The sequence below is a fragment of the Bidens hawaiensis genome, unplaced genomic scaffold, assembly GCF_021521415.1.
Source record: "Bidens hawaiensis isolate Kalapana, Puna unplaced genomic scaffold, B.hawaiensis_p1.1 tig00000599_1, whole genome shotgun sequence".
NCBI lineage: Eukaryota > Viridiplantae > Streptophyta > Magnoliopsida > Asterales > Asteraceae > Bidens > Bidens hawaiensis.
The window spans coordinates 3,824,150-3,851,449 of record NW_027491036.1 but is presented as its reverse complement, the minus strand read 5'-3'; the positions used below and the strand labels follow the sequence as shown (position 1 = coordinate 3,851,449).

At 38.1% G+C, this 27,300-nt stretch overlaps 1 pseudogene; it reads right to left on the bottom strand.

Moving 5' to 3' along the window:
• Nucleotides 1-7,135: 7,135 nt before the first annotated feature.
• LOC143636566 (subtilisin-like protease SBT1.7) overlaps nt 7,136-27,300 on the bottom strand; it is a 33,286-nt pseudogene continuing 13,121 nt past the window's right edge.

Below are 27,300 nucleotides of genomic sequence, written 5' to 3'. Positions count from 1 at the left end.
CGTCCTTCTTTTTCCCAAATAGTACAGGTGCACCCCACGGGGAATAACTGGGACGTATAAATCCCTTATCCAACAATTCCTGCAACTGGTTGGATAGTTCTTGCATCTCGGACGGTGCAAGTCTGTAAGGGGCCTTAGCAACAGGGCCGGCTTGAGGTAATAAGTCGATTCTGAATTCGACTTGTCGGGTTGGCGGTAGTCCAGGAAGTTCTTTTGGGAAAACTTGTGGAAATTTGCGTACCACCGGGATATCTTCTATATGCCTTCTTTTAAATATTTTGGTAATCACGTTTGTTAAATATACCACGACTTCTTGTCGTAAATATTATAACATCTCAAGATGAGATTTGAGTGGCAATATAGTACCGTACACTTTTCTCTGTATTTAATCGCTTCATCGTCCGAAAGAGAGCTTCTAATCATCTTCTTTTCATATTTGATTTTTGCTTCATGCTGAGTTAACCAATCCATTCTAACTATTACGTCAAAACTTCTTTGCTTTACTGGTCGTAGGTCAATAAGGAAAGGTTAATTGTTCAGAATAATAGGACAATCCCGTACAATTTAATTAACCATTAGGGATTTGCCGTTAGCGATTCTACAGTATAGGGTTCTATAGTTTCACTAACCGGTATCTTTCCAAAGGGTAGGAGGTTAGCAGGAACTAACTTATATCGACGACCGTAAAAATATCACTGAAGCCTATTGATTTAAAACTACAACGTACTTAATGCCACTTTTGGATCATGACGTGCTTTATTTGAATTACTCACAAAAACACGGCTCCTTGCTTGATCATAGGTTGATGCTTGTCATGAGGTTCATCTTCCACGACACCTTGGTTCAACTTTGGGCAATCTCTCTTGAAACGTTCTGTACTGCCACATTCATAGCAAGTACAACTGTTTGGTATAATTTGGTTTCTTTGGATGGATTGTTATTGAAGTTGTTGGGTTCGGAGTGGTTGTACACGAATGGGTTAGGGTTGCCGGTCCACATGGCTTCAGTTGGTTCTACAATTGGGGCATTACGTCCATCTTTACCATACCGTGGCCTACTATCACCCGACATTATTCTTTCTGCCGATAACTATATTTTCCAAATTTAAGGAAGGACCCTTTATGCGGTTCATGTTTTCGCACCAGAACTAGTCTTAGTATAATTCTGGGTTGTAGGACATACCTACTTATTCGCCAGTCTATCTTGCACTATACCTTTATCATTTCCCTTCTCTAACACTCGACGTTTCACCTAACGTCCTTTCATTCCACGTCCCATAGAATCAAATATATCAATGCTGGCTTGTGACACAACCCTTCCTAAGGTTGTATATTTTACAGGATTGACTATACTCCTTTATCGATGGAGTTAATCCCCAATATTGCGCTCACTTCGCTTAATTTCAGGAGTAATTAGCCATGTTACCAGACATGACAATTCCTTTAAACGATTAGCGCGTTCTAAGTGATCAGCACACAACATTTCAATCTTTCATAGCTCAGTTTCAAATCTCTGAACTCAATTACTCGAATAAAAGTGCTCTAGCACAAGGATTTTAAACCCTGACTACATTATCTGAACAAAAATTTTCTAACTATAAATTTGTACCATCGTGTTCCATCACGATACAACATAATCTCTCAACATATCTGTAGCATATTTCACTACACAATGTTCTAGACTCTTACCAATATCCTTAATCATTTCGATCTTTTCTATCCACTCGTTAATCTATCCCTCCCTTTACCATCAGTAACTATTACTAATTTCCTTAACACCCACAACAACATATCCTTCATACCGGATCTAATTCATTACGACTACTAATCATGTTTAGTTCATAACTAACACTTGTAGTCATATTAATATTCGGTGGGACATAATCACTCTTAGCAATAATACTAAGAATTTAAATAATCATAATCATGTGATTGCTCGATCTATAATTCTGCGATCACATTCGCATCGACACTAGCAGTGATCTGTGATACGACATTCGGTATCATCATCTGCTATCTTTGAGCAATCAACTGAATCACAACAATCTCCACCCTTGGAGTTATTTTTTTTATGTCATTCTGCCGTACTCATCCCGTACGCAGTAATCAATACTACTCTCACCATATCACTCGTTACCAGTTCAATCATAACAACAGGTACACATACACACCAATTATTATCACATATACTACACATACCGGCATCTAGTATATATGCCCCACAACTATAATAACATATGGACTTAACCTGACATCGGTTAACGTTTAAATAAGTTTCATAACCCTTGTCACCAACTGACATATAGATCTTTCTCAACAAAGATCAATGTTTAACATGCCTGCTTTCAATATCCTTCTGCATGTCAGTATAACCGATACATGCTCACCGTGAGCACCAAACGATTACATGCCACGGAGTTATAATATCCGTGTTTATTCGTATATCCGGCATACACAGTATACCACCTACGAACGAACAACCAACTATGCTATAATGATTCCAACACTTCTTTGTGTATAGGTAATCATTCTATTCGAGCATACATGGGTGTAAACATCTAACGGATGTAAGGATAACATAGGAAGTTATTAGAATAGGCGGCACCGGTGTTGGTAGGGTATGGGACTTATCAAATTTTTTTTTTTTTTTGGTTGGGAGTCACGGTTACTGGATATTTCTGGTTAATGTCAAACGGGAGATTTGACTTGGTACCATCATAACTATAACCTGATAAGTCCGACTTATCACCAATCGATGCTCAAGAAATTTCAGCATCCTCGGTACTTTTTATTATCTCATCCCCCGGTTCCTTATCCGGGTCTTATTTCACCATACTTGTACCCCCAAGCTATGCACGTATATATATATATATATATATATATATACACATTAGCACACATAAATAATATTATATACTTTACACATATGTTGCCATTTTTACCTATTAATGTACCGCGTGACTTCCCCTGAAGTTCCTCGTGCGGACAAGTCTGTTATTATGTTCCGGACCATAATAACTCACTTGTCCATCCAAGTTCATCCAGACCTCGTCACTATAAATTATTAGTTGATATTCAGACCCTATAATACTTGAGCTACTGGTTATATTTTAGGTATCTTTTTCAGACATCCTAATTCTTTATAACCAATGGCTCTGATACCAAGTTCTGTAACACCCCGTAACCGCAGCGGAAACGTACACGGGATGCAACAGACACATCTGATATCAACAGCATTGCTTATAAAGAAAATACCACTACATTAATTTATAACATATTACATTGTTGCGAGTTTCATTACTGTCTAGGTGTTACACACATATTTTACCGATAAGACATTAATAAATTCATTACAAAACAAAGAGCAGCAAGCTTCCAACAGGTAGCACAGATAGTTAAGCACACATCAATCAATCCAACTTGGGCATACCTAGAAAACATGTAAAGAAAACGGGTCAACTACGAATAGTTGGTGAGTTTCACTAATTTAATAAACACTGACAAATCATTTTAATAATCATTTATTAACAATATAATCATGCTGGGAACTATGTTACCCCAGAACATTCCCATTAACTTCCTGGGAACTATGTTACCCCAGAACAATAAATACCCCTGGGAACTATGTTACCCCAGAACAATAATAACCCCTGGGAACTATGTTACCCCAGAACAATAATAACCCCTGGGAACTATGTTACCCCAGAACAATAATAACCCCTGGGAACTATGTTACCCCAGAACAATAATAACCCCTGGGAACTATGTTACCCCAGAACAATAATAACCCCTGGGAACTATGTTACCCCAGAACAATAATAACCCCTGGGAACTATGTTACCCCAGAACAATAATAACCCCTGGGAACTATGTTACCCCAGAACAATAATAACCCCTGGGAACTATGTTACCCCAGAACAATAATAACCCCTGGGAACTATGTTACCCCAGAACAATAATAACCCCTGGGAACTATGTTACCCCAGAACAATAATAACCCCTGGGAACTATGTTACCCCAGAACAATATAACCCCTGGGAACTATGTTACCCCAGAACAATAACACATGATAAACATTTTATATATTCTATGCATCAGTCCATATATATATAAATGTACAAGTATTTCCATACGATCGGTATGTACTTAAATACTTTAAATAAGACATGTTTTCCGCCCCGGGAAAATATAATTAAAACAATTCATTAAAAGGGGCTCGTGAAAACTCACCTTTTTGTGAGTCGGTGAGTAATATAAGGAACAGCTACGTGCCTGGATCTGAATTTGCCGGAATCGTTACAGTTACCACGGAAGGCTTACGGTCACACTTTTTTGTGTGGCGAAAGACCTTTTTTGGCATAGAGTTTTCTTCCATTATTATAATTTCGAAATGAGCTATCAAAAGATTTGTTTTTCTCTTAATATTTCAGAATAAATCCGTGGCCCGTTTCTTAGTGGAACTAAAAGTATTCAATAATTGAATAAACAAAGTAGAAGAAATATCAAAAGTTAGTGTATGCTTACACTAATAAAGCTAAGTCATTATAAGAAAGGTGGGAATACGAAGACGACCGCTGGATATTGTTCTGCCATATGATTTCACCCACCCATATTTCTCTTTTGCAAGTTTCTTCTTGTGTGCATTTGAACAAGTAGCTTTTGAAAAGCAACAATATCATCTATCCTAATACTTTAAGAAAAATATAAAAAGTTTATTTAATTAACAATGATTATTTATCTACGTTAATACTTGATATGAACTATATATAATACATGAGATATGGTAAATTGCTTAGACCGGTCATTGTGGCTTCAATGTGCTACATAGAAGCGATTTAGGGGAGTGAACACCTGTGGAGGGCGTTTTCAGGGGGCTACATCACGTTGAAGGGGCGACAAAGGGGAGTGGTGGGCCAACATCTCTCTCTCTCTCACACACATACATACACATACATATATAAGTATATATATAATGAGGCAACAAAGGGGCGACAAACCACAGTTGGACGTTATGGAGAGGGGCTTCAAAAACGTCGTTTCCTACGTGACAGTGACACCCTGTGAGGGGAAAATGATGCCCCCTTCCACAGAGGATAACTTTTAGATTAAGAGATTTACAACCAATATGGTACAAACATCAATAGGGGCAAAATGATCATTGAATCATTAAATCTCACATGTCTTTAATTTAACCAAATATAGTTTCAACAGTCGTCCTTATCTATATCAAACCTTTGTTAATTTGAAGAATAGTTACAAAGTTGCCCCCTTATCTTTAACCTCTACCTGATAACTTCTTTTTTACGTTTTATTTTCTTCCATAATTTTAAATATATTATCATTTAAAAATAAAGAAAATTACCATTGTGACGTGGTCATTTTTTCAACATTTTGATATAAATTCCGTTCAATACCGAGTTGAAGATTATATTGCACAAATCAACGAAGCATGAATGTACAACCTATATACGAAATCATAATACTAAAAATCATGGGCGGCTCGGGCATAGGGCAACGTGGACGACCGGTCGGAGCACTTAATTTTCGGGGGCACAAATTTTTTTTTATGAAAAAGAACTATGTATATTTAATGTTTTACCCTAATTATACAATAACTAGGTTGGTCTAGTGTTAAAGGGGTATGACTTCCAATCCAAATGTTACAAGTTCTAGTATCACTTGAGACATTTTTAAGTTTATTTTTATATACAGTTTTTTACACTACCTAAATCATAACTAAGTAGGCCCATTTTATTTTAATATTTAATTGTTTAAACCAAACAAAAAACCCATTCACATAAGGCCTAAAATTTTTTTTGCTTATAATATTTCGTTACTCGTTAGAATTTACGGGCCTTTTTATTCCGGCTAGGCCGAGGCATATAAATTTTCGAAGACGGCCCTACTAAAAATACTAAAGGTGGCTAAAAGCATCCAATGCCCATCTATTTTTTTCACAAAAATAAAAACAATCCATTCAAATATTACCACAACTCAACTTAGGGATACTTTCAAGAATCTCATTACGTTTTACATTTATAATTTATATACAAAATTTAGTAGCACTTTTATTTTTAACGGTTACACGTAATAATTCACTTTTTGACCTTAAATTAACTGGTTTGGTTACATAAGTGTATACTATTCTCTAAAATAAAGTAAATCTCATATTTATGACAATATTAATTTTACCCATAACTTGACCCATAAACTTATTTGTGTCATGTCGAACCTACTTAAAATCATGTCATGCCCGGGTTTGTTTCACGTCATGTCGAACCATGAACACCCATAATTGTTACGTGATTACCAAGGTATGTGTTCAAACACTCGTTGCATCATGCAGGACCCAAGATTCTCTTTGAAAATTAATTTGGTACCATCTGCTAGAGCTTGAAGAATTCCCAAAGGTCCCGTGCATTCAGGACCACTACGTTGTTGTAAACCTGCGGATATCTCTCTCTATAACAAAACAATTACTGGTACACTTATTGTAAATATAGATGAACACCCATATGATCCCATATACCTCTTTTAAATATTCCGGTCTAGAAAAATAATTGATAGCTTTTAATTTTGTTGTATCAATTATTTTAAGGTTAAGGAAAATAAAACAAAAAAAAATTTGTGTATTAACGACTATTCATCTATCTCAATATAAATTAAGAAAATATATAAACGAAATCTATTTATTTATAAACATAACAGGGCAATAAAAAACGTGTTGACGCAATGTATGAAAAAACACGCAATGGCACACTGTTGGAAGAAAAACACGTTAAAGCAAGTTATATATTTTAAACGGGATAATGACCAAAATAGCCCTTTTTACCAACAACATTCATTGACTAACAATATGAGCTCGCATAATAGATTTACGGCCTACAGTTTAAGTCTACACATGTCTAGATGTGGTTGATTAAAAGACGGAAGGATGTCAAATAGATTTGTTGCATGTCAGTTCTAATATGTTGGATCCGACAGTTCAGAAAGTGATCATTTTGGGTATTTTCGATTTGAGTGGATTGATTAAGGAATGCTGTTGATAAAATGGCCATTTTGATAATCCTATTTTAAACTCATTATATAATTTAATTTTTGCATCACTTGAATAGGAAAGTAATTAACATCTTTGGTGTGCGCATCTTATAAACCAATTCTTGATCTTAAGGCGTCTTAATTCCCAGCATAAGCAATTGCAGATACGATCGGACTTCGAACCACATGACTTCCATTCACCTCGTGCCAACTTAAATACCCATAGTTACCAAAATACCGACCCTTGATCGGATTAGAACCATTTATATCAACATCAACGATGACTTCAAACTTGGACGTACTGTATCTACCTTCAAAAAATATTATAGAAGGCTTGACAACCACTCTCATACCAATAACAGGAGTATACACCTCGGCTCGATATGAACAACTTGACGTCCCGACGTTCGTTAACACTCTGTGGAACGTGTAACGGGCGGTATTTGTGTTGTTTAACACAAGAATAAACGAAGGGTAGTTAAGATCCATGGTTGCGTTGGTACAAACAGTCTCTAGTTTCTTCGAAATGATTTGGATTTGGTGTTGTGTGTAGTTCAATGCGCAGAGATAATTGACGTAATCATGCGGTTGAATGTCGTATACCAAACTGGGATTCATGGCTTTGTTTGGATTAACATGTCCCGCACCGTAGTCCAGAGGAGTACCTTGTTTTATAGAATATATTGTTAGTCTTTATTGCTATATATATGATTGTATTGTCGCACTCCAATAAATAGTTAATCAACAATATACAATACCTTATGGCAATTTTATTAATTATTCCATCTATACCTTGTTTACGTGTGATCATGTCCGTGATTACATTTTCGTTGTTATCTAGAATATCGGCTGTTGTCATCATGGCAGATCGAATTGCAGCGGGACTCCAGTCACGATGGGTAGATTTCAGTAACGCAGCTACGCCTTCCACATGTGGAGAAGCCATTGATGTACCTGTTAGATATCATATATTGTTAATTAGTTAATTAGTTTTTCTATGCAATTATCTTTATATATATAGATTTGATTAATAATACCTGAATCAAGCTAATAATCACTGAATAAATAATCATCTCCGATTTGCGCAGTTTCTCTATTGGGCGCCCATGCAGCCAAGATATCGACACCTGGAGCCAAAATATCGGGTTTTAGGATCCATGGAGATCGAAGACTAGGTCCTCTTGATGAGAAGTATGCAACTTGTGGAGCTGGTTTAATACCCAATAAAGTTTCGCCATACCTAACGCTAATAATCGCATTCTTTGTGTCAATTATATACTTTTTTAACAAGTTTCCAACCTTGGGTTCCAGTACAACGAATGGCAAATAGAGGTCCCCTGGCTGGAGAAAGTAACCAAAGTCTGAACTAAAGATAGCGCCGGCAGCTCCAGTGGCATTGAGTTCATAAACTGATACTTCATCATCAAATTCACAAAAAATGTACTTGCCTTTAACATCTTTGGGATCAAGGGAATTATATGCACAAGTTTCTTTGCTTCTATTTCCATATTCATAGTATATGTGAACCTTCTCTACCAACAGCTCTTTTGGGAAAACCGATTTCCCGATTAAGGTTCCATAGTTCGGATCACCAGGTGTAACATAAGCAACGAAATCTCGGTCTACTGTTCCTGCACCAACAGTAGTGATCCATGGAGCTCCATTGTTGATACTGTACGCACGAGGACCAGAATTACCAGCTGAGCAAGATACAAAGATCCCTTTTTCCATGGCGGCAAATGCTCCGATTGCGATAGGATTTTGGTAAAATGGTGTCTCAAGGAACGCCAACGATAAAGACATCAGGTCCACACCGTCTTCAATGGCTTGATCCATTCCAGCCAGTGTGTCAGTCGCTGCAGCATGATATGAGTTCTCTAAGAACAACACTTTGTACATGGCTAACCGAGCCTTCGGTGCTATTCCAGTGGCTGTCCCAAAAACGTCGGAGTGTGCGTCGTGTGAAGCTGGCCAAGAGTCTCCTCAAATGCTGCAAGATGGCCGGGCATCTGTTCAAGCTGCTTGAGCTGGGATTGGTGAGCACCGCGCTGAATCCATCCATGACATGGTTATATGTGTAGAGATGCGTCGCGGGAACTTCATCGGATAGTGATGACAGTACAGAAGTGTACCAGTTGTGGTGATCAGAGAAGGGTGATGGCTTCATTGATTTGTCCATATGAATAATGTACGATTGATGATCATCTGAAGAAGATGATGATAAGATTGTGGAAGAGAGAATAAAGATGAGGAGAAGATTCATAGATTGTGGGATTTGTGGTATTTGGCTAGATTATGTTGTCAATGATATCTTAACAGATGTAGTTTGGATTGCAGCCGAATGCATGCGCTATTTAAGGACATGACGATGTAATTGTGACCATTAATAAGGGTCAAGTGAGTCAAGTCTAGCTTTATATGTATGGCCACTGTGATAATGATTTCTGGGGAGTCAATGTTGATGGCCAATTAGTAGTTATCTGGGTGTGTTTATGGTTCGGTTTGAAATCGTGAAAACGTCCAAACCGATTCAATTTCATGGTTGGTTTTCCTTATTTTTCGGTCATTTTGTTTCAAAAATTTTATACCGTAGCGAACGGCCAACAGTATAAACCGGATCGGACCGTCTAATTTAATTATATTTGATCTTTTAAAAACTTTTAGATTATTTGTTGAATTAAAGCTGGTAATGTATATATATAATATAATTAGTTACTTACCAAAAGTGAATTAGAAAATGGTTTCAAACACACAAACCACAAACTCCAATCGTGGACTTTATATTGTTAAATAAAACCTTAAATAACTTTTAGTCTCTCAGAATGCAATAAGTCTTATAGTTGTTGATGTATTTAGGCACGGAGTTTGAGTTTCATCAGATAGTTATTTTGTTTTGTTTTCGAACAACTTAGATTTACACTTGACTATGGACAAATGAACTATAAATATGTCATACATTATATTAAACAATTAGTATAAAAGTCCAAAAAGGCACATAGCGTGAAACCAAACCGGAACCAAACCGTTACTGACGGTTCGGTTCGGTTTAACATTTCTACGGTTTGGTTTTTGTTTTCAAAAACCAAAATCCGTTACCAACGGTTTAATTCACGGTTTGACCTAAAAATTGTGAAAAATGGACCGTAAACACACCTATCTAGAAGAATATATATGATTATTGACCATAAATAAGGGTCAACTCTAAAATATAAATTTACAATACATAAACAAAATAAAGCCTCTGGCAATTTATTTTATTATATGTCGTATGTGTAGAGGCCATTTCATATATTAATTTGTTTGTTTAGCATATATATATCATTAACATGTCTATTTCTTTATAGACAAAGTGATAAAAGACGTCCTTTATATTTAAAAATTTTTCCAATGATTGTCCTTTAGCCAACTTAATGATAGAGAGCATCCTTTATGTTCAAAAAACCTTGAACGGTTCATCATTTCCGCTAACAAGGGTTAGTTTTGTAAGTCCCGAATCTGTATCACTACAATATGATATCAATCAAACGAATATTGGTGCGGAATACCAACACTCGATGATTTAAGAACACGAATAATAACAAGTAGTTTAACACAAGATTGCTTCAAAATACACGTATATTATTGAATACGTCGGGTGCTTAAGCACTTACAATGATCGATCACTATACTATGAATGAACAACCTTTAACCCTATACATAACATGACTATATATAGGCATAGCAACTAACTAAGCCGACCCAACCAACCAAAGGCCCACCGAGAACACATAAGTGTTCTCGACTTACACACAATCCCAAAACCCAAGCCCAAACATTACTATTTAAGTACAAACCACAAAACTAGGCCCAACAATCTCTCCTTTGGTTTGTAGCTTTATCTAAAACTCTTGCTCCATGTAATCAATATCTGCATCCTTCAAACCTCCAGCCCAAAACTTGTTATTGATGATAGAAGCTACCATGCTTGTGTATTCTTTGGCGGCTGTTTCAAAAATACCATCAGCAACAATATGAAACGTGCTGAGCGTCTTGATATCCTTCTCATGGAGTTTCAACAAATCTTTAGGGTCAACAAAACGGTATTAACCTTTCCCTTTTTGTAGTTTGATAACAGCTGTGGCAGTAAAGGGATCATAGAACCAGAATCTCATATTATCCAACGTACCATCGGGAATGGCATTTGGTACGGGAATGTAAGTAGCTTTCTTTGTGAGAGGCCACATTACATTCACCATTGTTTTTCCTGTCCTTGGATCTTGAACGCCTTTAGCTTTCTTCAAAAATGACTCGGCAGTCTTATTATTTGGGAAGCCTCGATCAACTTGTCTTTTCAAAAATTCCCAAAAATCTGAGCCCCGCTTGTCATTTGATGGATTTGTAAATGGAGCATTTATTAAATCACTCAAATCAACTTTAGTTCAAGAACCAAAGTCTTTCATCTTTTTATAGTACTCCATTGTTCCTGACTTTCTTTTAACCCACCACATACTCTTATCTGCGTCGAAACCCCTGGATAAAACTCCAGATCGATCACCGTATTTATCAGAGAACCCCTTTTGAAGCGTAACAACATATCTCTCTGGGTGATCTGAAGATACAATATTTTGATCTGAGTTCTTCATTACCAGCAACTTCTTATTTCCCTTTCCAAGTAGTTTCTTCTTAATCCTGTCAGATTTTTCTTTTGTGACAGATGGTGCATCTAAGTATTGCTTTAGAGACTCTAGTCCTCTTGTCGACTAACACCAATGCTATCGTCTGGACGAATATCAGAATCTTTGTCTTGATCAGCAGCGGGAGTTTGATAAACCATATCTTCATTACTTTTGAACTCATCTCCAAATTTCTGAACTAGCTTTTGTTGGAGATCGAGATACATAGTTGTTAAACCTCCCATGCCGGACTGCAGCTCTTTAATCTTGGAGTCTTTATCTGAGTTGCTAGCCTCAAGTTCCTGAATGCAGATATCTTTAAAAACTGAATCCTACTCGAGTTCAAAAACTCGACGTTGTAATGCCTGAACATCCACAGGAGCATTCTCAAGAACCACTCCCATTCCTTTGTTCTGAAAATAATTTTCCTGCATAGCAAGGATTTGAGCAACTTTTTCTGAAACACCTGAACTTGATTGACCTTGACAATTTGACCTGATGACCCAGAGGGAATATCTGCAGTATAAATATGTGGAATATCTGTTTCAAAATCAAAATCATCACCAAAATCGCTGGACAACAACTCCATAAATGATGGCTCAGTAGTAGGTGCAACTGGTTCAGTTTGCGATTCTGGTTTATCGGTGTGTTGTTGAGGGCTGGTGGTTGATTCTGGTGCTGGTGTGGGTGTTGGTGTAACTATGGTTGTTTCAACTTCACTGTCCAACTCGCTAGATCTCGAATCATCCCTTTTTCGTTTACGATGAATGAGATCAGCAGTTGGTTTTTCAACATAGTCTTCCTCAGTGTTTTCAGTAACTGTCTAAGGAGGCTTCTGAGCAGTTGATTGAAATAAGACTTTAGCAGCTTCGAGGGCTTTTAATCTTTCATCATCTGTAAGAGTACTTGACTGACGGTGCTTTTCTTCATCTTCCTCATCATCAGAAATCTCAAATGTAGCAGCACGTGGTTGAGTGGGTGCCACATGTTTGTCAGCAACCTGAGCTACGACAGGCTCAGCTTCGGTCTCAGCAAAACGACCGAATTTTACTAGGGGTTTCAATCCCCTATAAACCACTTTGGCTCCCTTTCTTGACTGCTTCATTAACCCAAAGGAATTGGGTCCCATAGACTTCATATCCAAGGTCTCAACAGATTTAACCAGGTCGGTGTAATGAGAATAAAAAATCATCTGTAAGAACCTTGGATACATCAAGAACATCTCCTTCTTCTTTTCCCTTAGATTGCTCATCATTTCATTGAAGACGAACTTGGAATAGTTGTAATTCCAACCCATGATCAGAGCAGCAACGACATACATTTGGGTGTGACTGATTTCATTTGAACCTCCCTTTCTTCCCGAGATACATGTAAATAACGTGTGCAATAGGTATCTCCAGTAAGGGTGAAACAAATTCTTGATTGCCGGTGGATAAGTGCCTTCATACCCCATTCTTGTAAGAACTTCAGTAACTTCAGCTGCAGAGTACTCTGTTGGGTAGTCGGGTTGATCCCCAAACAAAAGTACATCTCTGATAATGGCTTCAGTAACAATAACCGGCTTCGTCCGTATTTTGGAGTCGATTGAAATAACTCCATCTGCCTCTTGAGAATTGATCTTTGCATTGTTCCATAAATCAGTAACCATCTTCTTGCAAATGACAGGATTTTCCCGAAGAGCATGAGAAATCCTGCAAGTATTGAGTCCGACTTGAATTCTTTGTGAGCCAATGGTGGATCATACAAGTGGCCAGCTATGTTATGAGTATCAACATACTTTAACGAGTTCTGATTAGCCATATCTGCACCAAACTTATCAAGTTAGATAATAGTAATTGACATTTGAACCATGATTAAAAATACACTTGGATTATTAAGCATAGGAAGGCCCAAAAAAAACTTATGTGACAGTCCAAACTATATTGGAGTGGCCCAAAATTACACCACTGAAGGTCTGGGCCCAAACAGTGAGAATTGGGCCCGGCAGGAGGGATCTCAGTCAAAATAAGTGAGTTCTCGGTCAACAAAGGTCAATGAAAGTCAACCGAGAACTGAGGTTCTCGGTCAGCACAGTTAACCAAGAACAGAGGAGTTCTCGTTCAAGAAGTTACCCAGAACGAGATTATCTTTCAAAATAGGGGAGTTCTCGGTCAACGAAAGTCAAACCGAGAACTCCTTGCCAGCTGGGGCAGAGAACCCCTTTGGATTCCACCTAGGGATGCGTGTAGTCATCTCTAATCCACCGAGATCCCTAAAATTCACCATTAAACCTGCAACATCTTGTTAAAACATCAGCCAAAAACCACAAATCAAAACTAATATTCCCATCAAAGCCCCAATAACTCCTAAATCCAATTTCAAATTCAAGTCACCCATGAAATCAGTTCATGGTGACATTAACATAATCCTCAGCAGCATATGGATCTTATTAAGCCTTGTCCAGTACCTGATAAACAAAGGACACTCTAAATGATGATTAGTAATGAAGGTTTCTGATTTCGGCAAGGAAGACTTAGAGAGTTGATCTCGGCTGAGATGATAAGAGAAATTGTGATTTTGAAGAGTAATAAAAGTGAAAAATAAAACTTTTAGGAATACTTATACCAAGATCAGCGGGCCAAAAACCCTTAATGGGCTCAAATAAAGCCGATAACAATCAAAAGCCCAATTAGATTCATGACCCAACAGTAGAGTGACCCAAAACTTTTAACCCAGAGTTAAGAAAACTTAATTTACACGAGCATTTCGAGGAGAGTAATTTCGAGGTAAAATAATAGGATTAGACAAGAGAAAACAAAATAAAATAAGATAAAATCAAAATAAAAATAAAAAACAATTATTTATCCACACACAAGTAAGACAACTCCCTTTATTTCTAACGTCGGGATCAAATTTCAGTTCTTAGTAAAACTTCCACCCTTTTTATGAAAAGGTCCGCACATGGAATCATATCCTTTAAGGTACTGTCACAAGGATTCATGTTCAGCGTTATTATGACAACAAGAGACAGGTTGATAGCGTGTATCCCATACTTAGCATGATATTTCATCGGATCAGTGATATGATTAGGATTCAGTTAGGCATAAAGCTTAGATGGACATCACTCATGGACCTGTGATGCCTCCTATCTCTTCTTAAAGCGTATTTGGCTTTCCCCAGATCACCCCAATTTGACTCCAACCCCCTAGTGCTTGATCAAAAGATTTTATACAAAGCAGGATTAGTTTTTAAGGTTGAACGTTGGACTTAGTGCCAGTAAACTGACAGGCCTTTCATTCGAGACATGACAGGACTTACTTGTGTGCCCCCATCTCTGTAGTTCTAGTTTGACCCTTTAAGCCTTAAAAATGAAATAACTTAAACAGAAATAAGTAACTGCAATCACACATTTTTTTGCATCATTAATAATAATAATAATAGCTTAACGGTACAATATTTTTGGTGATCAAGACACTAACGGGCTCGTGTATGACTGGGTAATTGCTTTTCTGCCTATCATTCGGAGAGATGTATCTGGAGACATGCACCTGTCTTCAAAATGACTCTCCACATTAAGTTTAGCAAATTTAGTTTATATCACTTTAACTTTTACGTATCGTGGAAAGTACCATACACATCAATGACTGTTGTAGAGCCTTTTAAGCTTAATAACTTCACCCGTTAGGCAAACAGAAACAGTTTATCTATCACTTTGCAAAGGTTGGATCAATTTTCATTTGAAAATATTTTAAAGCTCCTAAAAAGTCGTTAACTGAATAGTAATATCACTTCCCGGAGAGTTAAGTGAAACATACGTGTTAAGCATTCAGTCACCCAGGTCACTTTAAGCCTTCGGGTAAATGGCTATCCATTATAACCACAAGTGGTTAACCGGACCAAACATGCATGAAAACACATGTCCTTTCAACTCAGAGTTACTGACATAATTTTAAGTGAAAGAACACAAAACACAAAAACACATCATAATCGCCCCGGGTGCTTTCAGTCGTTAGGTAAATGGCTATCCTGTGAAACTACAAGTAGAACACCGGATCAACCATATACAAGTATATGTCCTTCAAACTTAAGCAACCGACATAATTTTAAGCGAAAATGAATCATGAAAAGCTCAATTTTTTTTATATATAAATAATAAAGACAACGTACACACACTATTTTTGACATTTTGATTTTTCAACACACACACACTATTTTTGTCTTTTTGATTTTTCTCCCCCTAAATTTGTGCAAAATTAAACAAAAAAGTACAAATTTATCCCCAAAAAGACTCAATCCTCGAAACGAAGCATTTTAAGAAAACTCACAAGCACATTAAATTTTGTTGTTCCGACCGGTTTTGTAAATAAGTCCGCCACGTTGTTATCAGTGTGGACTTGTTCAAGATGAATCAATTTCCGATCGAAACAGTCAATAATAAAATGAATTTTAATATCGATGTGCTTGGTTTTAGAATGTTGGACTGGGTTTTTCACAATAGCAATGGCCACATCATTATCAAAGAAAATAGGAGTGTCAAGAAATTCCAAACCGTAATCCAGCAACTGGTTTCACATCCAGATAACCTGAGAGCAGCAAGAGGATGCGGAAACATACTCTGCTTCGGCGGTTGAGGTGGACACTGTTTGTTGTTTCTTACACTGCCATGAGATGAGGCGATCTCCGAGAAACTGACAACCGGCTAACGTGGATTTCCTGTCAATGTCATCTCCAACATAATTGCTATCAGCAAAAGCATAACGATCAAATTCTGATTGTTTGGGATACCAAAGACCTAACTTCGGTTGTCCCTTCAGATATCTAAAAATACCTTTAACAGCAATTAAATGAGAGAGTTTAGGATTAGCCTGGAAGCGAGCACATTGGCATACTTCAAACATTATGTCGGGACGACTAGCTGTGAGATATATCAGAGACCCAATCATCGATCGATGGTATGTTTGATCTACGGGACTCCCTTCAGGATCAGATGATAGTAGCGGTCTTTCTGCCATTGGAGTATTAGCACTCTTGGAATCTTGAAGCTCAAACTTAGCCAGCATATCTTCAACATACTTTCCTTGATGCAACAAATTCCTGTCGGACTTTGGCGAACCTGTAAACCCAGAAATGTTGTCATTTCACCCAACGAGCTCATCTCAAATCTTTTCTTCATAACACCCTCAAATTCTTTGCACAAATCAGCACTGGTGGAACCGAAGATGATGTCGTCAACATAGATCTGGACCAGAATCAAATCTTTTCCGACAGTTTTCCGAAACAGAGTTTGATCAATCGTTCCACGCTTATAGCCATGATCAAAGAGATGTGCGGTTTGCATAGCATACCACGCCCGAGGAGCCTGATGTAGCCCATACAGAGCCTTGTCTAGTTTATAAACATGATTTGGTTTCTTGGAATCAAAGAAACCCGGTGGCTGATCAACATAGATCTCCTCTTTAACCTCTCCATACAAAAATGTTGTTTTAACATCCATATGATATACTGTGAACCCCATATACGATGCATATGCCAGAAAAATCCTAATTGCCTCAAGTCTAGCTACTGGAGCATAGACTTCTGTGTAATCTAACCCTTCTACCTGGCGAAACCCGCGAACTACCAGTCGTGCCTTATTACGAACAATAACCCCAGTGTCATCTTGCTTGTTCCTAAACACCCATCTTGTATCAAGAGCTTTCTTTCCTTCTGGCAGTTTAACCAATCTCCATACCTTCAACTTATCAAACTGATTCAGTTCTTCATGCATAGCCTCATCCCAACTAGGTTATTGAAGAGCCATTTCAACATTCTTTGGCTCGATTTGAGATATGAAACAGGTTCACATCAATGACTGTTGTAGAACCTTTTAAGCTTAATAACTTCACCCGTTAGGCACACAGAAACAGTTTATCTATCACTTTGCAAAGGTTGGATCAATTTTCATTTGAAAATATTTTAAAGCTCCTAAAAAGTCGTTATCTGAATAGTAATATCACTTCCCGGAGAGTTAAGTGAAACATACGTGTTAAGCATTCAGTCACCCCGATCACTTTAAGCCTTCGGGTAAATGGCTATCCATTATAACCACAAGTGGTTAACCGGACCAAACATGCATGAAAACACATGTCCTTTCAACTCAGAGTTACTGACATAATTTTTAGTGAAAGAACACAAAACACAAAAACACATCATAATCGCCACGGGTGCTTTCAGTCGTTAGGTAAATGGCTATCCTGTGAAACTACAAGTAGAACACCGAATCAACCATATACAAGTATATGTCCTTCAAACTTAAGCAACCGACATAATTTAAGCGAAAATGAATCTTGAAAAGCTCAAATTTTTTTTATACATAAATAATAAAGACAACGTACACACACTATTTTTGACATTTTGATTTTTCAACACACACACACTATTTTTGTCTTTTTGATTTTTCTCCCCCTAAATTTGTGCAAAAATAAACAAAAAAGTACAAATTTATCCCCAAAAAGACTCAATCCTCGAAACGAAGCATTTTAAGAAAACTCACAAGCACATTAAATTTTGTTGTTCAGAACGGTTTTGTAAATAAGTCCGCCACGTTGTTATCAGTGTGGACTTGTTCAAGATGAATCAATTTCCGATCGAAACAGTCAATAATAAAATGAATTTTAATATCGATGTGCTTAGTTTTAGAATGTTGGACTGGGTTTTTCACAATAGCAATGGCCACATCATTATCAAAGAAAATAGGAGTGTCAAGAAATTTCAAACCGTAATCCAGCAACTGGTTTCACATCCAGATAACCTGAGAGCAGCAAGCGGATGCGGCAACATACTCTGCTTCGGCGGTTGAGGTGGACACTGTTTGTTGTTTCTTACACTGCCATGAGATGAGGCGATCTCTGAGAAACTGACAACCGGCTAACGTGGATTTCCTGTCAATGTCATCTCCAACATAATTGCTATCAGCAAAAGCATAAAGATCAAATTCTGATTGTTTGGGATACCAAAGACCTAACTTCGGTTGTCCCTTCAGATATCTAAAAATACCTTTAACAGCAATTAAATAAGAGAGTTTAGGATTAGCCTGGAAGCGAGCACATTGGCATACTTCAAACATTATGTCGGGACGACTAGCTGTGAGATACATCAGAGACCCAATCATCGATCGATGGTATGTTTGATCTACGGGACTCCCTTCAGGATCAGATGATAGTAGCGGTCTTTCTGCCATTGGAGTATTAGCACTCTTGGAATCTTGAAGCTCAAACTTAGCCAGCATATCTTCAACATACTTTCCTTGATACAACAAATTCCTGTCGGACTTTGGCGAACCTGTAAACCCAGAAATGTTGTCATTTCACCCAACGAGCTCATCTCAAATCTTTTCTTCATAACACCCTCAAATTCTTTGCACAAATCAGCACTGGTGGAACCGAAGATGATGTCGTCAACATAGATCTGGACCAGAATCAAATCTTTTCCGACAGTTTTCCGAAACAGAGTTTGATCAATCGTTCCACGCTTATAGCCATGATCAAAGAGATGTGCGGTTTGCATAGCATACCACGCCCGAGGAGCCTGATGTAGCCCATACAGAGCCTTGTCTAGTTTATAAACATGATTTGGTTTCTTGGAATCAAAGAAACCCGGTGGCTGATCAACATAGATCTCCTCTTTAACCTCTCCATACAAAAATGTTGTTTTAACATCCATATGATATACTGTGAACCCCATATACGATGCATATGCCAGAAAAATCCTAATTGCCTCAAGTCTAGCTACTGGAGCATAGACTTCTGTGTAATCTAACCCTTCTACCTGGCGAAACCCGCGAACTACCAGTCGTGCCTTATTACGAACAATAACCCCGGTGTCATCTTGCTTGTTCCTAAACACCCATCTTGTATCAAGAGCTTTCTTTCCTTCCGGCAGTTTAACCAATCTCCATACCTTCAACTTATCAAACTGATTCAGTTCTTCATGCATAGCCTCATCCCAACTAGGTTATTGAAGAGCCATTTCAACATTCTTTGGCTCGATTTGAGATATGAAACAGGAAAACATACAAATTTTTATGTGTCTGGTCTGACTTCTGGTGGACACACCTGCTTCAATGGGACCTATGATGTTTTCAATCGGATAATTCTTTTGGGTTCTTGATGGAATTAACTGATCAGAAACATCACTGCTAGGTTGAAGATTTGTTACGTTCTCCCCGGAATCAATAAGGGGGTTTTTCCATCCAGACATTGCTGTACTATGAGAGTACGATGTGCCGGCAACGTATTCTTCTGGAATGGCAACGAGAAACAGTGTACTCCCGAATATCTGACGAACAGAACTCTCCCCCTTAACATTTGCAGTATTCTCTGACAAGATTGGTGAACTATCGGTCTTTGAAGATTGTCTAGGTTGATTATCAGTTGTGGTCGAAACACTGGTCAGCTCGGTAGCTTCATCATCCAGTAGCGGAGAAATATGGGACAGTGACTAAGAACTGTATTGTGTAACTTCCAATGTGGGACCACCTTCAGAGTTTGTGTTGATGACTTGAAATACATTGAAGGGTTTGAAGAATTCATTGTAGTCAAATTGCCAATCCGGACCAACACGAGAGTCAGTCTCATTTTCTTCTAACCAACGAACTTCATAAGACTCTAGAATCTACTTAGTTGACTTGTTGTAGACCCTATATGCTGTATTTCTTGCATATCCAACGAAGTAACACTCATCCGCTACAGCCCCAAACTTTGGAGTGGTTTCTAGATTTAGTAACGTGCACGGACACCCGAAAGCTCTGAAATGTGTGACAGTGGGTTGATGACCATAAACAATCTCATACGGAGTCTTCATCTTGGACTTGTTGATTATCACCAGGTTCTGAACATAACAGGCCGTATTAATGGCTTCTGCCCAGAAAAACAGTGGCAGTTTAGAGTCACATAACATCGTTCTTGCTGCCTCGATTAGAGTTCTGTTTCTTCTTTCAGCGACACCATTTTGTTGAGGCGTCCGCGGAGCGCTGTACTGACGAAGCACCCCCTTTTCTGAGCAGAAATGATTCAGAACTGCATTCTTGAATTCCGTTCAATTATCACAACGAATTCCTTTCAGCTTTAGATTCAGTTGGTTCTCCATCAGCACCACAAACTTCTTGATTAGATCTGCAGTTTCACTCTTATTTGACAAGAAAAATACCCATGTGAAACGTGAGTAGTCATCAGTAATAACAAGACAGTAAGAGCTACGAGACAAACTTAAAACATGAACCGGCCCAAAGAGGTCCATATGAAGTAACTGGAAAACTGACGAGATGGTATTAATTAACTTAGGCTTATGAGATTTTTGATGATGTTTACCCAAAGCACAAGCAACACATTTTTCAACAGTCACAAAATCCTTGATTGGTAAGCAACGCACTAAATTGTTTTTAGCAAGACAATTTAGATTTTTTGTATTAGCATGACCAAGCCGACGATGCCAGAGCATCGCATTATGTTCTGACACTTTTGAAAACAAACAGGTTATTTCGTCAGGAACATTTTTGTTCATGTCGATCACATAAGCATTATCTTTTCGTTGTGATAGAACAAGAATCCATTCTTCTGGTATGATTATACCAGGTTTCAGAATTAAGCACTCCCTCTTAGTAAAATGAGTTGAAAAATCTTTGTCACAAATTTGTGACACGCTCAAAAGACTATGCTTCAATTCTGGAACGAAGTTAACATTTTCAAACTTTAAAACACCGTTACTTACAGTACCCTTTTGAGTAATCTTTCCTTTCTCTCCTCCCGCAAAGGACACATACCCACCATTAAATGTCTGAATGTCGTGTAGCTGGGTAATGTCTCCTGTCAGGTGTCTGAAATAGCCACTATCAACATACCAAGGTCTGATGATATTCCTCCATAGCTGTCCCTGCACGAAACACGAGATTAGTTAGTTTTTTGTACCTAGTCCATACTTACACTGGGTGACCCTAATTCGTCTACAGTTGTCACGGATTGCCATGACATGTCCTTTTGATCATCAAAAATAGATTTTGTTGACTCTTTGGCTGGAGATTTAGGCAACCATCTATATCTGTGAGACTTGGAGTTATATGTACAAATGGTTGTTGTAACCTCCGATGATTTGGACGTGGGAGGAGACGAATCTTCCCGTTTTTCCTGTTTGGACTTAGCCTTAGTTTTTATATTTGAGTTTAACTTTGAAACATCCTTTCTGACTATTCTTTTGTATCTGTTCGGTTTGGTCTGATAAGGACTAAACCTGCCAGACTTATTTCGATTACAATCATCGTCAAAGGAACTAGCTGGAAAATGTCTGAATTCTTGTCTGTACGTATTATAAGGCATATAAGACATATAAGGCATATTCCTTTGATAAAATCCGTAGTAGGGAATGTACGGACGATGTGGACAATTTCTGGCAATATGACCAGGAGTGCCACAGTTAAAACATGTCTGACGTTTTATGAAAAATTCATTTTGGGCAATTTCTTTGTCTGGACTAGTTTTGTGGACCAGTTTGCTTAGATTTGAGAGAATTCAAGTTCCCATTTTTGAACTTATCACCTTGTTTGCCATTAGAGCATCCCTCCTTGACAAACTTAGGTGCAACATTTTTTCCTAATGTTTTTGAATTTTTTGAAATTTTGGTTTTATTTGAAACCACACTATTAGAGTTTAAAGTTTCAACCGAATCAACCACACAAGTATCCTTGCTCTTTAAAACATAGCCCACACAAACAGTCGAAATAACAGAATTCAAAACAGGAGGTTCTAAAGAAACATTAGAAATAAAATTATTATCAAAATCAAAACTAGGGTCGTCATCCTCATCAGTCCACTCCTTCACAATTACTTTTTCTGCACATGAAGTAGACACGTTAGAATCATTCATACTTGAAGTAGATGGACCGGTGTTTGTAGATCTGGTCCCCTCACCCTTATCTTGTTTACCATACTTCAAGTCCTTTATCTTTTCTTCCTGTTCTTTGGTAACAAGAGTAGGAACATAGTTGTGGTTGTATGGTGGGGGAACTTGACTGAATCCTATCCCCTCACCTTCATTTTCCTTCCACCACAGCTGATTTTCGATCATTGAGTTGACAACTTTACTGGACCCATCGAATTTCTTAAAATCAAATTCAACTTTTTCAAACTTGCTAGTTAAATTTAAAATTTTTGATTTGGCGGTCTCCAATTTAGCAGTCAACTCAGCGATTTCTTGTTTAGCATCAAGATAGTGACAGCTCTTTATACTAAAATCAGACTTAAGTTTTTTAATGTCTTTGTTGAGTGATTCTATCTTATCTAGAAAACCCTTTTCATTTTTCTTAAGTTTAAAGTCTCTGATTTTATTCTTTCCATATCTCTGCTTAGACTATCATTATGAAGTTTGTACATTTCGATTTTTTCACCACAATTTAAAGAGCATGGTTGAAACCGTACCTCAGATGAGTCCGGAGAAGTGAACGCCATGTAAGCAAACTGGAGTTCCTTGACCTTCTCCTCAGCAGTGTTTTCCTCTTCAGAGTCTTCAACTATGGTGAAGTTTGCAGTTTGATTCCCAATGTTAAGCACAACCATCTGATCTTCCCATGAGAACTTTTGAGAAACCATACCTCTTTCACCATTTCCCTAACTACCTCCAACATCACCCCGAACATTCCTTACTGGAACCAATGCCCTCTCCGTATTTCCATCCTTAGCAGGATTAGTGCATTCACGAGCAAAATGACCCGGCCCGTGACAGTTGTAACACCTGAGGGTCTCTTTGTTAAAACCCACCTTTTGATTATTGGGCATGTTCCAATTATTTCTACCCGTCCTCTTAGTAAACTTCTTGGCACGAAAAACTGCCATGGCAATTTGCCACGAGATGTCCATTTCTTCAACATCGTCGGGATGAATCTGGTCCAGTTCAGCACTAACCAACGGTTTGACCAAGTCTCCGGCCAGAAAGGCATGATAACAATTCATGAAACCCGCCATTAGAGCGATATTCTCTTGAGTTTATTTAGGTATGGTGGGAATATGGCTGGGGTTTAGACTGGGAGTGGTTTTACCAAAATCATTTGTAGACTGAGCAGATTTGGTAAAAAATACTGGAGCTGGATTAGGTGAAATTGATGATGATGATTGACCGAGGGTGGATGAAAACATCTGAAAATTTCCCTGTGGTAATTTTTGAGTGGGCTTGAACAGTGAAAAGCTATCTTGAGACATGAGAGCACTGTTAGATGCAACGTTATAACCAGCAGCACTATAAGAACTATCATGATTTATTGCCCGTTGTTTGTCATCCATATCGCAGGTTTTAATGGTGGCAATCATTTCAGTCATGTTCATTCTGTTAAGATCTTTGGTCTTTTTGATGACTGCAACATTCATGTCCCAATTTTTCGGCAAAGAATTCACTAGCTTGTTGTTAATTTCTGAGGTTTGTAGAAAGATTCCAGCAGTTCTCATTTCAGTTACAAATGATATGAACCTTTGAAGTTGGGATTCCATTGTCTCTCCCAGAACATGATTAAACATATTAAACTTTTGTCGCAGCAAATCTTGGCGACTTCTCTTCATATCCTCATTTCCCTCATAAACTTCTATCAGTGCGGCCCACAACTCCTTAGCTGATTGGAGTTCTCTAAACTGGAGGGCAATCTCAGGTGAGAGTGCCATAGTTAGAGTTGATAAAGCTTTCTCATCTTCTTCAACTTTTGCAAAGTCATCATCATCGTATAAAGCAACTGGTTTCACAAGAACCTCGGTTGAACCATCCCTTTGATAGGTGATCCTTTGAGGTCCCCTCACAATACTTTTCCAAATCTTTGAATCTTTCATTTTGGCATAGTGTTCGAAACGGAACTTCCACTCACTGAACCCCTCATGGGACAATAAGCGGGGTATACGAGTAGCGGTGCCCATGATGGAATCAAGCTCTTGGTGAAGAGACGAGTTGATGGAGCTGCTACCATTAGTTAACTGGGCCATTGCAATTAGATTACAGATTATTTTAGGTCCAATTAAAGGTTAAGTCTAATAAATTGTAAGTCCAATAACCAAGTCTAAGAAAACAGGCCCAAACTGACAGACATGACTGAGTATACTTAAACCGAGAACTGAAGTCTTGACCGAGAACTGAAGTGTTAACCAAACTTTTGACCGAGAACTCAGGTGTTGACCAAGATTGACCGAGAACTCAGTTAGTTGACCAACTCTTTGACCGAGAACACGAATTGGCCGAAAACTAGAATGTTGTCCAATTCTTTAACCGAGAACAAGACTCAGCTGAGAACAGCGAGTAGCCGAGAACAATGATGAGCCGAAAACTCCTAATTTTGAGAATTGATAGTTGCCGAAAACCAACAGTGGCCGAAAACCAGAAAATTCTTCAACTAACTTGTAACAAACTCCCGAGAAAGTGAGATTCTGATTTGTTTCCAAACTAAAGTCAATCTGTTCACAAAAATATTTTCTTCCTCTTCTCCGGTCACTGTTTCACCGGAAAAGTGTTATAACCACCGTAGATGCTATTCTCGAATCGTTGATATCACAATAACGAGACTGAAAAGGTCTAAGGCTCTGATACCAATTGTAAGTCCCGAATCTAGATCACTACAATATGATATCAACCAAATTAATATTGGTGAAGAATACCAACACTCGTTGATTCAAGAACCCGAATAATAACAAGTAGTTTAACACAAGATTGCTTCAAAACACACGTATATTATTGAATACGTCGGGTGCTTAAGCACTTACAATGATCGATCACTATACTAGGAATGAACAACCTTTAACCCTATACATAACATGACTATATATAGGCATAGCAACTAACTAAGCCGGCCCACCGAGAACACATAAGTGTTCTCGGCTTACACACAATCCCAAAACCCAAGCCCAAACATTACTATATTAAGTACAAACCACAAAACTAGGCCCAACAAGTTTTTCCCATTAAATCCAGTCATGTGCACCTCATGTGAGGGCAATTTGGTCTTTTTACCCACTCAGGGGTTATTTGTGTAATTAACTTAAATTTTTGGTCTTTAAATAAATATATTTTATTCTTTTTAACCCTCTTCATCCCAAACATTCATAACCTACCATCAATACCACAACCCAGTGCACCACCCACCATCAATACCAGCAACCATCATCGCCTAGACCCCCTTCTAAGTCGTACCCCGCCGCCACCGTCCTTGTATTCTCCAGCACCACCATCGTGCTCGTCTTTTCGCCCCAAACCTCTAGCGGCATCACCATGGACACCCAAACTCCGTCACCCGCCTCTACAATCTTCATCACCGCCACCATACCACACGCAACCAACCATCGTCACCCACCTCACCACCGTCTCCCCCGATGACGACGGAGACACCGAAGACGATGATATCGAATCAAATCAGTTCGCTAGAACCATTCACCAGAAAATCAATTTTGTTGTTAGAGTGCTTGAAATGGTACTTGATTTGCAGGGAATGCTTGTGTAGGTCTCATTCCATCATTCCCCTAAACTATCATGTATTGAAATTGTCGTTTCTCGCCAGAAAATTTTGATGCTAGTAGTCGTAACCCTAGTTCATGGGCCGGAATTGCGGCAACAGTTGGGTGAAGTGGTGAGCAGTAGCGGCTGTCAAACATGTGGAGTTGGTGGCCTTATAATTTGTCATATCCCTAATTTTTATTTCATAGTATATTTCACGTCATTTGTTAACCAAAGATTTTAGGGGTAAAATTGGGGAGATGATAGGTTTGAGATTCTGAGGAATAAGAGATGGAGGTGGTCCGGTGGTGATGGTGGTGGTCCGATGGGGGATGTTGGCGGTGGTCAGAGAGAGGGGGAAGATAGATATAGTAGAGAGAAACAGTTTTTTTTCTTTTAAATTTCAAATTTTCAATTATTAAATAAATATGTAAATTTACAATACTACCCTCATATGTCTTGCACATGACTAGATTTAACAAGAAAATTAATTGGTTCAGTGCTAAAGGACATAACGTGATAGATTTTTTAAACATAAGGATGTTTTTTGTCATTACGTTTGCTAAAGGACAGCCATTGAAAAAACGTACAAACATAAATGACTAGTTTTGCCATTTTGTCTTCTTTATATATATATAGACTCAATACATAGAGGTGTATGATATTAAAGAATGTGATGTGAGCTACATGGGATCTGCCTATTAACAAATGTTTTTTACTTAAATTGTTATAGTTAAAACTTTTTTGTTAGTTTGAATAAGTATGCATGAGATCTCGATAAGTTTGCTATATCCTAATCTTAAGGTTATAGTCGTTGTTTAGTTTTCTATTCCACGATCCATGTAAACTCTTTATGTATGTAATCTTGCAATCACGTATTAATTCTTTCGCCATTTTTCTGTTCTTATCAATATTCATCAATCTGATGCCAACATATGAGTGTTACAAAACTAGACAGCAATGCATAAATATATCATGTGGAATAGATGAACCCAAAACAACCACTTCCTAGATCGGGCCTAGTAGGACATGCAATCAAACCCGGCCCATAGCCAACCAAGGCTCAACCAAAAGCCCAAATCAAAAACAATATGGAAACACAAACTGCCCAATATGCCTTAAAGGGGACCAAAAGGCTCGGAGGT